This window comes from Muntiacus reevesi, chromosome 1 (genome assembly GCF_963930625.1).
Source record: "Muntiacus reevesi chromosome 1, mMunRee1.1, whole genome shotgun sequence".
Taxonomy (NCBI): domain Eukaryota; kingdom Metazoa; phylum Chordata; class Mammalia; order Artiodactyla; family Cervidae; genus Muntiacus; species Muntiacus reevesi.
Window position 1 is genome coordinate 64,236,034 of NC_089249.1, and position 14,491 is coordinate 64,250,524.

At 42.2% G+C, this 14,491-nt stretch overlaps 1 protein-coding gene across 1 annotated transcript in view; it reads left to right on the plus strand.

Moving 5' to 3' along the window:
- Positions 1-2,435: 2,435 nt before the first annotated feature.
- POU2F1 (POU class 2 homeobox 1) overlaps positions 2,436-14,491 on the plus strand; it is a 196,050-nt gene continuing 183,994 nt past the window's right edge. Inside the window, exon 1 of the mRNA XM_065946267.1 lies at positions 2,436-2,485. The gene's annotated coding sequence lies outside the window, so the exon portion shown is untranslated. The remainder of the gene's footprint in view (positions 2,486-14,491) is intronic.

Genomic DNA, 14,491 nt, shown 5'->3' on the forward strand with positions numbered 1-14,491 from the left:
CTTTCTTTTCCTCACAGAGCTATTTTTCTTTACATAAAAGTTCATTCCATAAAACTTTCCTTTTATATAAATAAAATAATAATGAATAGCAGATGCAGTGGCTTCAGTTCCTTTCTGAAAGTCATATTAATTTACTTTTTTAAACAAACAGCAAAACAAAGATTAAATAGAAGATAAGAACTTAAATAAGGGTATTTAATTTCTTTTTCTTAGTGGAGATGACTTCAAATTTGTTGCCCTTAAAGCAGGGTCATGTACTTAACTTTGTCCCTTGTGCCTCATTTGATAAAGAATCCGCCTGCAATGTGGGAGACCTGGGTTTGATGCCTGGTTTGGGAAGATCCCCCGAAGAAGTGAAAGGCTACCCACTCCAGTATCCTAGCTCAGAGAATTCCACAGACTGTACAGTCTTCTGGGTCGCAAAGAGTCTGACACAAGTGAGCAACTTTCAGTTTCAAATAGATTGAGGATTCTGAGACTTTCTATTAATAGCAATGCTGGTGAATATGCTATATTTACAGATTAATTGTAACATGATTAAACTTTGCATTTGTTTAACTGTGTGTTGGTTGGCCATTGTCTGAAATAATTAGATTATAGGGTAGCCCAATTATTTGGCTTAGAGTCATGCATACACCCTAGGCCTTAACTGCCATGAATAAATCAATACCACCTGGAATTCATTGGCTGACATTGACAATAGCTTTAACTGTACTTGCACAGTGTAAGAAATTCAATGAGCAGGCTAAGAACAATGATTAAAACTTCAGCTATTAAACAATGGCTGGCTATCTCCTAGTGATCAGTTTTTTTCCTCAGTGCAGAAATTGTGCCTGCGTGCTCAGTCGTGTCTTACTCTTTTCGACTCCCTGGACTGCAGCCTAACTGGCTCCTCTGTCCATGGGCTTATCCCGGCAGGAATGCCGATGCCATTTCCTCCTCAGGGGTATCTTCACCACCCAGAGATGGAGCCCCAGTCTCCTTCAGTTCCTGCACTGGCCAGCGGATTCTTCACCTGAGCCACCTGGGAAGACCAGAATTTGTAATCCTTCTCAATTTAAATCTTACATTTTTTTCTCCTCAAGACTACCTAAAACTGATTAAAAAAAAAAAAAAACTTTTATTTGGTAATCATCAAATACAGTACACTCCTCTTAAAAAAAAAAAAAAAGGAAAAATCACAGGGCTTAAAAATTCGTAAAATAATTAGAGCCGGGTCTTGTTCAGGAAAATCTATTAAATTTAGATAAAGAAATCTTAGAACATTATGACTAGTTACAAGCAAAGATATCTACATCGGAAAACGCCTACTTCTCATATTTACCTTGAGAAGCGACAAAGTAAAATTCTTGATGAAGCTACCGCTGATTTCGACATTTTTTTATTTACTAGGTCGTGGGTTTTCAGTTTACGCTAGGTTTCAAAAGATGTTCCTAACCGAAAGGAAGGGAATTATGTCTATCTGTAGACCAGAGGTCGGCTATTTGCTTTCATCCGGTGCGCGGCGATCAAGGCACCTGAAAGGGTAGGGGCGGGAATTGGCGACTTAATAAAACTCCCAGATAACGTGCAAGCCAGCCGGGTGTTGGAAACAAGTAGAGCAGAAGATCGGGGGTAACTAAAAGAATCACAGGACACTCCCCCTCGCATCGGCCCGGGTCAGGTCTCCAGCATTGGCAAGGTTGAGGGCGGGGACTAATTCCGATTCAAACTTAAAGCGGGAGGCCCGCGCCAGGCCCAGCAGGTGCCTCCAGCCCGGTTCCCCGCCGCTGGTTTCCGCCCCTACCTGCCCACAGGGCCGGAAATTACCTAGCAGGGGAGCGGCCCGTCTTTTGTTGTCGGTGTTTAAAAAGCGCGGAAAGCCTTAAAAAGTGCGCAGCGAAGAGGGCGCGGGCCAGTCCGCCCACCGACACTTCGCGCGTCTCTCCCCTTTTGGCCATTGGGCCCCCTGTCCTTCTTGTAGCATGCCACTGGGGGAAGCCAGAGTAAAATCGGGAGGAGAGTAAAGCGGGAAGAGAAGGGAGGATATTAAGATACCACAATCGCGCTCCGTACTACACTTCACACATCAGGACGGAGCCAGGGAAAATGGCGCAAGCGCAGACCGCCTTTTAGGCGCGTGGGGAAATTCGCGCATGTGCAGAGCCCAGACGGGAAAAGATGAAGCGAAGGAGTGACTCGCAGGTTGAGGGCGCTTCAGCTACTGAAGAGCCACGGCTGCCAGGGAGCGCGTGCGCAGAGAGCCCGGTGGAGGTGGGCCTCTTCCAGGGGGACAGCCTCGCGCGCCCCCTGGCGCGCGCCCGCGGAGAGGCGGGAGCTGGAGGGGGCGGAGAGCAGGGAGGAGGTCTGGAGGGCGGGCGGGGGGAGGGGAGCCGGAGCGAGGGAGGGTTTATCGACCGGGCGATTTTGGTTAAAATATTCAAAATGGCGGACGGAGGAGCAGCGAGTCAAGATGAGAGTTCAGCCGCGGCGGCAGCAGCAGCAGGTAATCATTACAGCATTTTACATATTCATATTCATACTCAACCCCGGCTCCCGCTGCCCCCCCGCGACTTAGCATAATTTATTAGTACTCAGGATTATTATAATTAACGGCGGGGAGATGGGGGGCCAGGGAGCACGGAGCCCCCGCCGGGCGCCGAGCGGAGGGGGAAAGAGCCTCGGAGCGGCCAGGCGGAGGGGGAAGACGAGGGGCAAAGGGGGCTGCGATCTGCCGCTCTCCACCTACCCCGAGCCCACCCCGCCGCGGGCTCGCCCGCCCGCCGGCACCGTCCTCCTCCTCCTCCGCCGGCCGCCTCCGCCTCCTAGCCGCCGAGCCCCTACCCAAGCGGGTCCGCGGCGGGGCCGCGGGGCCGGGGCAGAGGGAGAGGACAATAAAGACGTTTTACATATTCATAGCTGCTGGGCCGGCGGGGCGCGGCGGGGCGCGGGCGGGCGACCCGGGCCGGGCGGGCGCGGCGTGGGGGGGCGTGGAGGGCGAGACGGAGGTGGCGGCGAGCACAATGCCGGGGAGGCGGCGGGGCCGGAGCGGACCCCGGCGGCCGGACCGCCGCACGTGTCCTGCCCCCGGCGCGGGCCGGGGCGACCCCTCCCCCGCGCTGCTGGCCGCGGGGGGCGGCCCGGAGAGCGGCCCGGGTGCGCCCGCGGACAGTGCCCGGCCCGCGCCGCGCCGCCGCACCGGGGTCCGAGCGGGGCCGAGCCCGCGGGTCACGGCCCCGGGCGCCCCGGCCGCGCCCCACTCATCCCCCGTACGGTGGCCTGACCCGAGCCGGGCCTGCGCTGTAGATGGGTAGGGGTGAGCGGTCCTGGGCGCTGCGAGGGCGCCTCCGGGCGCAGGGATTGGGGAGTCCGCGCCGGTAGGCGCTTCGCCCCCTTGGGGGCGGACTGGGTTGAAAGCGGCCCTTGGGGAAAGTTCTCCTCCGAGGAGCAGGTCCTCTGAGGCCATCCCATGTGCTCCAGGCCACCGGTCAGGGGTCCCAGCGGGTCCTGGGGAGGCCCCTTGTTCCCCGGCGGCCGTGGTTTCTCGGGAGAGTTGAGCCGAATGAAGGTGCCTGGCGTGGTCTGAGCTCCGGGTCCCCTGCCCCACCCCGTCTGCCCCCCGCCTCTGCGCTTGACCCAGACCCGCGGGGCCGGGGGCCTCGGGGGCCTCTCCCCCTCAGGCCGCAGCGGCGCCCGGAGGCCTCCCGGCAGCTCGGACGGAAAGCGCTGCCCTCCTGCCTTGCCCCAGAACCGGCTGCGCTGACAAGTTGATAATATTCTTGGTTTCCCCCCACCGGTTGGGAGTTGGGCAGGGGCGGGGATCCCCCTTCCTGGTTCTCTGCTCCTGTTCTCTTGCTGGGTGCTGGGTCCTCTTATGCTCTGGTTAGCTGAACCTCTCTCATTTGAATAATGTCTAATTCGGGGAGGTTTATATTATTGAAATGGCCGCCTGGCTTTCCCCGCCTCTCATGTTTAGTAATTCAGACCTTTAATAACAGCCACTCACAGCCCAACGCCGTGTTTATATTTTACATTCGCCCCATGTGCTTTTGTGGTTCGATATGATTCTTTTTTTTTTTTTTTTTTTCCTTGGCAATCCACAGGGCTCTGAGATCAAACCCAGACTGTGCTGGGAAGAGAAGGAGAGAGCTAGGCCTTGGCTCCTGTAGCAGTGGCCTAGGCCTCATGTTCTCTGCCGCTTGATTTATTTACTAATAACCAAAATGACTACCCCCCCCCCCCAAACTAACTTCCGTACGCTTACCCCTACTCCACGGGCAAAAGAAACCCTCTTGGGGCGTTAGCAGCTTTCAAACAGCTCCTAGTTAAGCATCAACTCTGTCGTGTTCTGTTTTGTCTTAAAAAGACTTTCTTATAGTGCCATAATATTGGGCCTAAGGAAAAAAATCTATGCTTTCTCATTTTCAGAGGCGAATGAAACCTATTTTGGTTTAATAAAATCACTTTGTTTTCAGGCTAGTTCACCCCTGCCCCTTGACTTCTACCCCCAAGTTAAACACTTTCAGGCTTTGTAAAGATCTTCAGTATTTGAAAAAAAAAAAAAAGCAGTAGTGTTTTCTAGGAGTTGTAGAGTAGCTAGTTATTTTAGAAGTTCCAATTAACAGCATGCTGCATTCCCCTTTCAGCCTCTTCATTCTAATTTAAAATGGAGCTGATATTAATTTTGTGCTACCACTGTTATAGACTTGCTTATTTTATTTGTAGCACTCCTGATAACAGAAATGGGGTTATATTTCCTTTGAGTGTTTGTGTCAAGGTTAAATGAGTGAAAATAGAGGAATAAAACTGAGGCATTGTGTCTACCCTGATCTTGAAACTTATTCCCTTCCCAAGCACACCCACCCTTCATCTTTAAGTTGTCAGAATTGATTTTATGTTTTGTGTAGGCTTAGAACATTCGGTCTGTGAAAGGCAGATTAACTTTTGCCATTTAAAAGAAATAATTTTGATTTGGGGGCTTTCCCATAGTAGAGTTGTCTTTTTAATTTTGTATAGTTCTTACCTGTTTTTTAAAAACATGGTGTGGCTTCTCTTTGGTGTTTTTTTTAACCCCTGCTAGTAAAGTATCGGAGAAGAGTTGTTGAACACTGACATGTTTAATCTTTGAAATTATGTTAATGCACTTGATGGTCAGTTGCAAGATACATATTTTGTGAGACATTAGTCTTCAGATTAATTGGAAACAAAATTCTAGATTTGATGGGCTAAAAACAAGCCAATTTCAAATACCAGTTCTCACTTTTTTTCTTTCTTTTACTGCCAATAGGCAGGGCCTGAATGCAGCAGGAAAAAAGAATCTGTAGCTTTCATTAGAATGTTCAGGTGAATAACTGCTTCAGAGACCTGAAGCATGAGGTTGGATGGACAGAAAACAGTAATATGACTTCATGCCTTAAATAGCGTATGTTTTTGCACCCAATTCTGAAGATGTGGTCAAACCGATGATGTCATTGGACAGAGGACAAGGTGCAGTTAATTTGATTTATTGTCCTGAGGTGAAGTGTAGCAATGAAACCTTCTCATAGGGAAACCATTTATCTCAAGACAATTTCCTTTATAGCTGCAATTTAACCACTACCGAGGCTGCAAATATTTTATCCAAGATGATAAAATGTACGTTGCATTTTACAAACAAAATTTTTTTCTTACAGTTATTGTGATACAGGAAAGGGTGAGTATTCCTGGCCTTATATTTTGGTTGGCTTCCCATGCTGTTGTAAAAATTCACTTCCTAAAATTCTCAGTTGGGGACCATGGTTTAAAATAAGTATAATCATAGAAATGATCCATAAGCATGCCTGTTTTAGATTGGTTTTTTAAATAATCCCCCAAACTCTAGTAAGAAGCTATATTTTTTGATATAGTTTCTTCAAAGCATTGTTCAGGATAAAGGAGAGATCATATTTGGCTTGGAACCTGTTACAATGAGTAGCATGAACTTGAAGAGGATGAGGGCTGTATATTCTGTTAGGTTGAAATTATAGTGTTTAAAATACTTACAGTAAAGCTTTGCTTTTGTGTTTTGCAAACAGTTTTTTTTTTTTTTTAATTTCAGAATTCTTTTTGGATTGTCTTAATTTAGTCTGGACAAGTTTGTGCATTTTATTTTGACTGATTAGTGATTTTTAAAATTGTTTCACTGTGAGGTATGAATGCCCAAATGATTTTTGACCTATTAAATTTTCCTGTCAGACATTTTCCATCTTATTTTTAACTAGTTTATCTTAAAGTGATGATTAAAATATCCTGGGAATGTGGTGGACTTGTGATTTATTCCTGACTCTGTCCGTGTGAGACGAGAGTCACAGAGTATCCAGGTTACTGTTGGGCCTGCATAAGTTTATGACCTGCTTCTGTCCTTTTGCATCTGTCAGGTGGCTTCCCACAAGTTTTCAGAAAAGCCATTGTGACTTCCTTCTTTCTTGCCCCCTCTAGTAATCATAATGGTACTTTTGAATTTAGATCTTGAAAATTTATGTGACAGCTGACGAAATATTTTAATTTCTAAGAGGATGGTTCTTCCAAGGCATTACTGTTCAAGTAATTTTTAACCTTGACCCCCAAACTAATTTCTAATTCCTTTCATTTTGTCATTGTCAAAAATCCCAGTCATCAAGGAAAAAACAGTGACTATTATTCAAGTTTGAGTGGTATGGTATTCTGCCATATTTTAGATTTATTACTCTCTGCTTTGATAAGCAATATAAAGAAGAAGAAATAAAATGTGTTTCATTAGTACATGGGTTGAAGTAATTGTTAATCTGTTATTCATCTGGTCGGTGGATCTTGGAATAAGTTTAGGGTTCAGAATGTTAAATTGCTCTTATAAAGCCACCAGAGATGTTTAAAGGAGCCTTGTACATCTTAAGCAGGTGGTTCTAAAGTGACATAACTGGAAATTTGAATGTTGCCTTTCATAAGTATTTTCCATTAAGAATGAAACAAAGTTTCTTGAATTTGTATTGCTTGATCTTGAGTTTAGGTGTGGGTTTGTATGTTTAAGTTGTGTTTTTAAAATTGGTCTCTCACTTTCATTAACGTCTGTCCCTGTGCTAGGAGGACTATAACGTAGTAGTGATTCCCTTAATGTTATCAGTTATTTTTTTAATGTTGGAAGCCCACAGCTTTAGCCTTCTTTCAAGCCCCATTAAAATTAATTTTCTTTTAAAATGCTGATGTGTGACTGTCAGTGTTGGTTCAGTTACAGTTTTTGTAATTAGTAAAGACTTACTAGGAAGCCTAATTTTAAGCAGGAATGTGTTTTCCTAGTGGAAATGATTGTGTTTGGGAATATTCAAACAATTATTGTTTACAGAACAGAGCAAATCACAGGCAAAACTTGTCCCTTTTTGGTCACCCACGTTTCTGTTGTCTCCTGTAATGTTAAATGCCTGAACAAATGTGTTTATGACTTATTTCTTCAAGGAAATCTAATATTAGGCATTAGAGTGTAGATTTGATTGCTATGCATTTGCCTTATTTGAGTTTCTGTATCCCTCCTGAATGAGTTCTTTCCTCATTTTCCTCTTTATAGGAAACTCTTTGGACCAGAATTTTGCTTAATTCTTATCTTGATTGTGTTGCTTAAAAATGTCTTTTTGAGTGGAATCAATTTTGAAAGAGGTAATACTTATGGTTCACAGATTACTTATCCATCTTCTTTTGCCAAATATTTTTGCACATTGTTGGTGTTTTGTAAAGATACTTGGATACTTTATATTTACTTTAGATTTATATTTCTTCTTAGGAATTAATTGCTTTTATTTTGTACTGAAATACTTCTAACTATGCTCTAAACTGGCAATGAGCCCTTATAAACTCTTTTAGCAGTAGTAGCAACGGAAACAAAAATAGCATGAGTGGAGCCAGTGCTTGACTTACTGATCCATGTACAGTATATTTAGAATTTGGCATATGAGAATTGTCTTGAGTATCAGAACCTCTGATTTGAGGAAACTCTTTATGTATAATACATGTAGTTTTTACTGCGGGATGTTAATTTACTGAGCATTGATAAGATATCTTATTTGTATTTAATCACTGATAAAAACGCTTTTGTTTTTCATTTTTAATTTTTTTTCCCCAGTTAAGCAAATACTCAAATTTTCAGTGTTGCCTAGATTTTATAGACAGACCTAGCAATCAGCAAAAGAAGAATCAGCAAACCCCTAGATTTATCGGATTTTTTTTTTTTTTTAAGTACTATACAGGAAACTAGATACTCATTTAGAAGAGAATACGTAATAATTAATTTTTAGAATGACAGTGTGAAGCACAAAACTTAGTTCACTGTGTTGGTAGTAGCTTTACTCAGCCTGTGATATTGAAAGTCATTGCAAGTACAATTTAATTTGTCACTTGTTCTATTTCATAATTCTCTGTGTAACTTTATTGGTTTTTATGTTGGAATTATAGCTCTAGCATGTAAAGTTAATTATTAAATCAGTAAAATAATAAAAATTATGGTAGACCTTTTTTTTTTTTTGGACTGGTGAGCTTTTGTTTACAATAGAAGATGCAAACAGGAATGACTAGGAAGTGAACATTATGTTGCGTATGTTAAACAGCTCAATTATTTTTAACATGTGGTCACCTCAAATTGTACTGACTAGCTTTGTAACCTGCAGAATGAATATATATTTTAGAGAAAAGTGACTTAACTGTTTTCTTACTTTAGTATACTTTTAAAAATAGTCTGCTTAGTGTTAAAACTGCCTTTTTTTTTTTTTTTGGCTGATTAATGCTTCAGTAGGCAAGTATATTTTAATCAATCTTTTAAAAATAATTATTTAAACATTTCTAAGCTTACAAAAATATCTGCTGCTTTGTACCAGGTCCCTATGCCACTTGTCTTTGAGGCTAACAAGGGAATGTAAGACTCTGCTGTGGAGTTTATACTTAGCAGGGAAAATTTTAAAGCAATGTATCTATGGTCAGTCCTCTATATTGGTGAGTTTGGCATCCATTAATTCAACCAACTGCAGAATGAAAATAATGGAAAGAAATACTCCAGCAAGTTCCAAAAAAGCAAAGCTTAAATTTGTTGCATCCTGGCAACTATTTGCTTAGCATTTACACTGTATTAGGTACTGTAAGTAATCTAGAGATGATTTAAAGTATATGAGGATGTGCATAAGTTAGATGGAAATGTCGTGCACCTCTGGGTTTTGGTATCTGTGAAGATTCTGGAACCAGTCACCTGTGGATAGCAGGGGATGGTTGTAGTTATTTATTAAAATATATAATAGATAATAATGGTCAGAGTAGAGATCAGGTCTGTCCAAGTTTGTAGGAACCAAAGCATCCTAGAATGTTTAAAGCTGGAAGATAGTTTAGGTACAGTCTATCTTAAAACCTTTACAGATGAGACTATTCTCACAGAGGGTGGTGGTTTAGTGACTTGCCCACAGTCTCTTAACTGTTGAGTAGTGAAGACTTCAGGCTTCATGTAAGTCTTCTCCTCCCTCTGCCCCATCTCTCCCTCCACCACATTGCTGCTAGTCAGAGAAGACTTGTAGTAGGAGGTGAGATTTTTAAGCCACATTTAAAAGGGTGAAAAAAATTTAGAGGAATGGGAAGACAGAGAAGATATTGCAGAGCAGGTTGTGTTCAAGATTGTGCTGTAAATGTAAAGAATGAGGTTATTCTATGTGCAGGGAGGCTGTTGGAGTTTTTTGATGTAAGGAATCCTGTGATAAAAGCAGCGTTCTGGGATTAACACGGTGGTGTGCAAGATGGTTTGAAATAGGAAGGGAGGGATTTGGGTCCATGGAAACCAGTATGTAAAAGTCGGGGTGTGTGGTTTTTGACTAATTAAGCTATGGAGATTGTTGTTGTTTAGTTGCTAAGTCATGTCTGACTCTTTTGCGACCCCTTGGACTATAGCTCACCAGGCTCCTCTGTTTATGGGGTTTCCCAGGCAAGAACACTGGAGTGGGTTGCCATTTCCTTCTCCAGGAGATCCTCCCCACCCAGGGATTGAACCTGGGTCTCCTGCATTGGCAGGCAGATTCTTTACTGCTGAGCCACCAGGGAGATACAAACAGTATATAATAAGACAATTACCGTACATCAAAAGGCTTTCAGTCTAATAGTGATGTAATGAAAATATAATTCATAGGATGTTGAGAATGTTGTTCAGTTATTCTGCACAGAATAAGGACCTTTGGGAGAAATTTTTGCCGGTCTTTACAGTAAGAACTTTTTTATTTCTGACCAATGATTTTGTTTTTAGTCTTTGGGACACTGAACTAATTGACTTTGTTTCCTTTTCAAATCAAACTACACGGTTTGGACCACATTATCAACCTGAAAACTTAGATAGGCAATTATAATATCCATTTTTCTTAGCCTCATTCCCAGTTCCATTTTAGGTTCTTACCTTTTGTTTTGCATTTCTTTTATTGCTTCCACCTTTAAACTCTTGTTATTTTGTGTTTTGTGTGGTCTACCTTATATCCTTTCTGGAGCAGAGCAGGTATAGATAAAATTACCATTAATCATAGCATAATGATACTGTCTATATTTTTATAGTACCTTAAAATTTATAGTGGTATTCTTATTTTCATTAACTTGTTTGCTCCTTTCAGGCGAGAATTATTATACCCATTTTACAGTTGAGTAAAATAAAGCTCAGACTAAATGTCTTTCCCAAGGTCATGTGCTTAATAAGCACTAAGCGTGTTTGGGGACTCGCAGGACTTCCAGGCTGGTGCTTACTGAGGCTGCACAATGCAAAGTGGTAGAAGGCCGCTAGGATTCTTTTCTGGAGAGCTCTGCATGTCAGGCGTTGATGGTGTAGGAGTTTGGATTTCACTTGCTTGGCAGTAGGAGTCATTGAATTTTTTTGTTCTGTCCTGAGCCATAATCAAAGTTCTTCATTTAAAGTGTTTAAAAGCAGGTAATTAGAGTCAAAGGGGATACCAGTGTTTTGAGCTTAGAGTATCAAAAGCAGTGCTGTGAGCAGAAGTAGGGAAGATGGAAGAGAGAACCATTTGGGGGACTAGGCAATGAATTCAATTTTAGACATGTCATTTGAGACATGATTGGGTGGTTTTCATGGAGTTACACATTTATTGTGAAAATCAACAAAGTGTTACTGAGCTAGATTGTGTGTATGTGTGTGAGTTGCTCAGTCGTGTCCAACCCTTTGCGACCCCATGAACTGGGGCTCCTCTGTCCATGGGATTTCCAGGCAAGAAGACTGGAGTGGGTTGTCATTTCCTTCTCCAGGGATATCTTCCTGATCGAAGAATCGAACCCCGGTCTCCCGCATTGCAGGCAGACTCTTTACTATCTGAGCCACCAGGGAACCCATACAAATAATAGGATTTGAGATTTATGTTCATGCCACTGTGTGTGGACTCAGCATTAAGTCTCAGCACGGTAAATTCTAGGCATCTCATTTTGCCTTTGCCACTGGCTTTTGTAGTGGTTTCAGTAATAAGATGGTGATAATACCAATGTTACAGGGATGCTGTGGGGAGTTACAAATTGATAGCAGAAGCATTTTTAAAGTTCTGTAATAGTTTGTCTTACATTAGCACAAGAGTAAATTTAGCAATTATTATTATTTGTGCTGCTGTAGAGAGGGAGCTTTTAAATTGATTCTGTGGGACACCATACTTCAGGTTGTACATTTCCATGTGTAACCAGCACCTTGGGAAAAGGAGGTACTCGAGTAATACTCTTTCGAAAGCTATATAGTGGAGGTATTATTGCCCTGTAGCAAACATGAACTTGTCCTTGATTTCAAGGCATTTTGTTATCTCGCCCCTACCCCTGCCTATACATTCTTATCTTTTACTACTTCCTTAAAGAGCATGACTCAATAATTCCGATGGAAAGTTCCCTTTATAGTCAGTTCAGTTGCTCAGGCCTGTCCAACTCTTTGTGACCCCATGGACTGCAGCACGTCAGGCTTCCCTGTCCATCACCAACTCCCGGAGCTTGCTCAAACTCATTCCCATCGCCCTTTATGTCCCTTTATAGGCCCACCACAAATAGTGTTTCTTTTAACAGGTTTTAATTTTTAAAAAATCACCTTAAAACTTTGTCTTGAAGAGCTGTTCTGGGAAGGTGGCTTTATTTGTTTTGAAGTGTGGACTCTCCTCTCCCCCTTCGAAGTTCCGTCACCTGACCTGAAAGGACGCCCACTGTCTGGGCCAGTCCTGTGTTTGGGGTACTCTGAGAACTCTTGCTCACAGGCTCATACTGCCCCCTTCCTTGGAATGTTGTGGTATGTCGTGTGGTTCAGTGAAAACAGCATTGAAGGTTGGGAGACCTGGGCTCTATATCACTGATTAGCTTTGTGACTGGGACAAATTCCTTCACCACTGATTTTTTTTCCTTTATTTGCATTTGTAAATAAGAGTTTTCAAACAAAAGGCCATTGGAATCATTTTCAAAATGAATTTTGGACAGAAGCTTAATGTTAAAAGGTTAAGAGTGGAGCTCTTCTGATTGAGGAAGGCGCAGGGGCAGGGAAGACATCTGCCTCTGCTCCCCAGAGTGACCCTATAGACCCTTCATAGGGTCTTAGGCCTCCTGCTGGTGCGCTGTTTGAAACTGGCTATCCTTATTTATCATGCAGACCTATCTGTTATTCTGTCTCTACGCCTGTGCTTCTGTCCTGCTTTGTCTGAATTTAGCACTTAATTTGTGTTCATTTAGCTAATTTAGCACTTCATTATACACAGTCTTATTTTCTTCACTAATTGAGTTATATAAGTAAATCTTGTCTCTTCCTAAGAAGCCTAGAGAGAAGGAACACACTGCTAGGGACAGAGTCGACAGTTAGCAAATGATGCTTGATTGATTAAATTAGAGGTTCTCAATCTTTGCAATACTTTGATAACCTGATGTGAAGAGCTGACTCATTAGAAAAGACCCTGATGCTGGGAAAGATTGAAGGCAGGAGGAGAAGGGGATGAGAAGATAAGATGGTTGGATGGCATCACTGACTGGATGGGTGTCAGTTTGAGCAAGCTCCAGGAGTTGGTGATGGACAGGGAAGCCTGGTGTCCTGCAGCCCATGGGGTCGAAAAGAGTCAGACACGACTGAGTAACTGAACTGAATCTTTGCTGGGATAAGACTTGCCCATTTTTCAGCATGAAGAGGCCCAGACCTTACCTTCCGAGTTTCTAAAAAAGCAGAGGTCTGGTGAGCCATAGTTTTTAAAAGTTTGTAAAAAATAATTCAGTTACTTTGAATTTGTTGCATTTCTAGATTGTTGCTTAGAATATTTTGAATTGTGGTTCTCAGTGGACCGTAAAGTCTTCATAGTGGAAAGACAGGGAACTAGGAAACTTGGATCCTTACTCTGTTTGTAGCACTGTCTGGCTTTATGGTATTGAACAAATCTCTTAACTTTTCTGGCCCATAGGGTTCTAAATCAACAAATTGTGTTTTATTTTCATATTTTGTTTTTCTTTTTAAGCTGTGGAGTTCTTCAAAAGCATCTTTTTTGGTGAAGACCACTAAACACGACAGATACTTTGGCTTTCATCTGAATACCATTTTAATAAACATATAAAGAATATAGAACATGGTAGGCTTGATCCTATCTCAGCAGCAGAGCTAAAATATATGGGGAGTCTGAAAATGTAGTATTTAGATTTTAAACTTGAAACATCTTTCTAGAATGTGAATGAACAAGGACAGTAAGCTTATCAGGAACTGTAATAATTCTTGTGAGCATGAGGTGGATTATAATTAACCAATCATTTTTATTAGTTGGAGGCTAATTACAGTATGTAGTGGTTTTTTGCCATACATTGACATGAATCAGCATTGGGAAAAAATAAATAAATAAAATGGAAATTTAAAAAACTCAAAAGAAAAATAAATAAATAAAATGCATGAGAAAAAAATAAAAACCAAAAAAAAAATAATAACCAATCAGACTGGTCCTTCTGCATTCATATAATTCAGTAAATATAGACTTTGTTCTGTTCCTTTGCCATGCACGCAGCACTGGAGAAAGAGTAGTAAATAAGACAAATACTGCTCCTGTCCTCTGAAATCTTACAGTCTGTTGGGCAAGTCATACATTAAATAACGCTGTTTACAGTTAATTGAGTAAAATAGGGGAGATTCAGAATACTCTGAATAAGATAAGGACACCTAATCAGGACGAGAAGATTTACGGTCTTCCTGAGGAAGCAGTGTTTACACTTGAGACATGAAGGGTGACTGCACGTTATCAGTTCAAGTCTGGGAGTAGGAAGTGGGGTTGAAAATGTTATAAGCAAAAGAAGCAATATATATGTAATTTTTGAAACCAGTGCTAGTTACTAAGCTTTACATGCATTTTCCCATTAATCTTCACAGTGACCCCATGAAGTGTGTTTAGTTGTCATTCATCCTCATCATCTTTCAGGTAGGAAAGTTGTAAAGAGGCTAAGTGGTGCACCTAGGTCTCTGACCTATTTTGGATGCAATTAAGAGCATAAACCATTAACTTCTGCTTCCAGTCAAACTGAATGATGA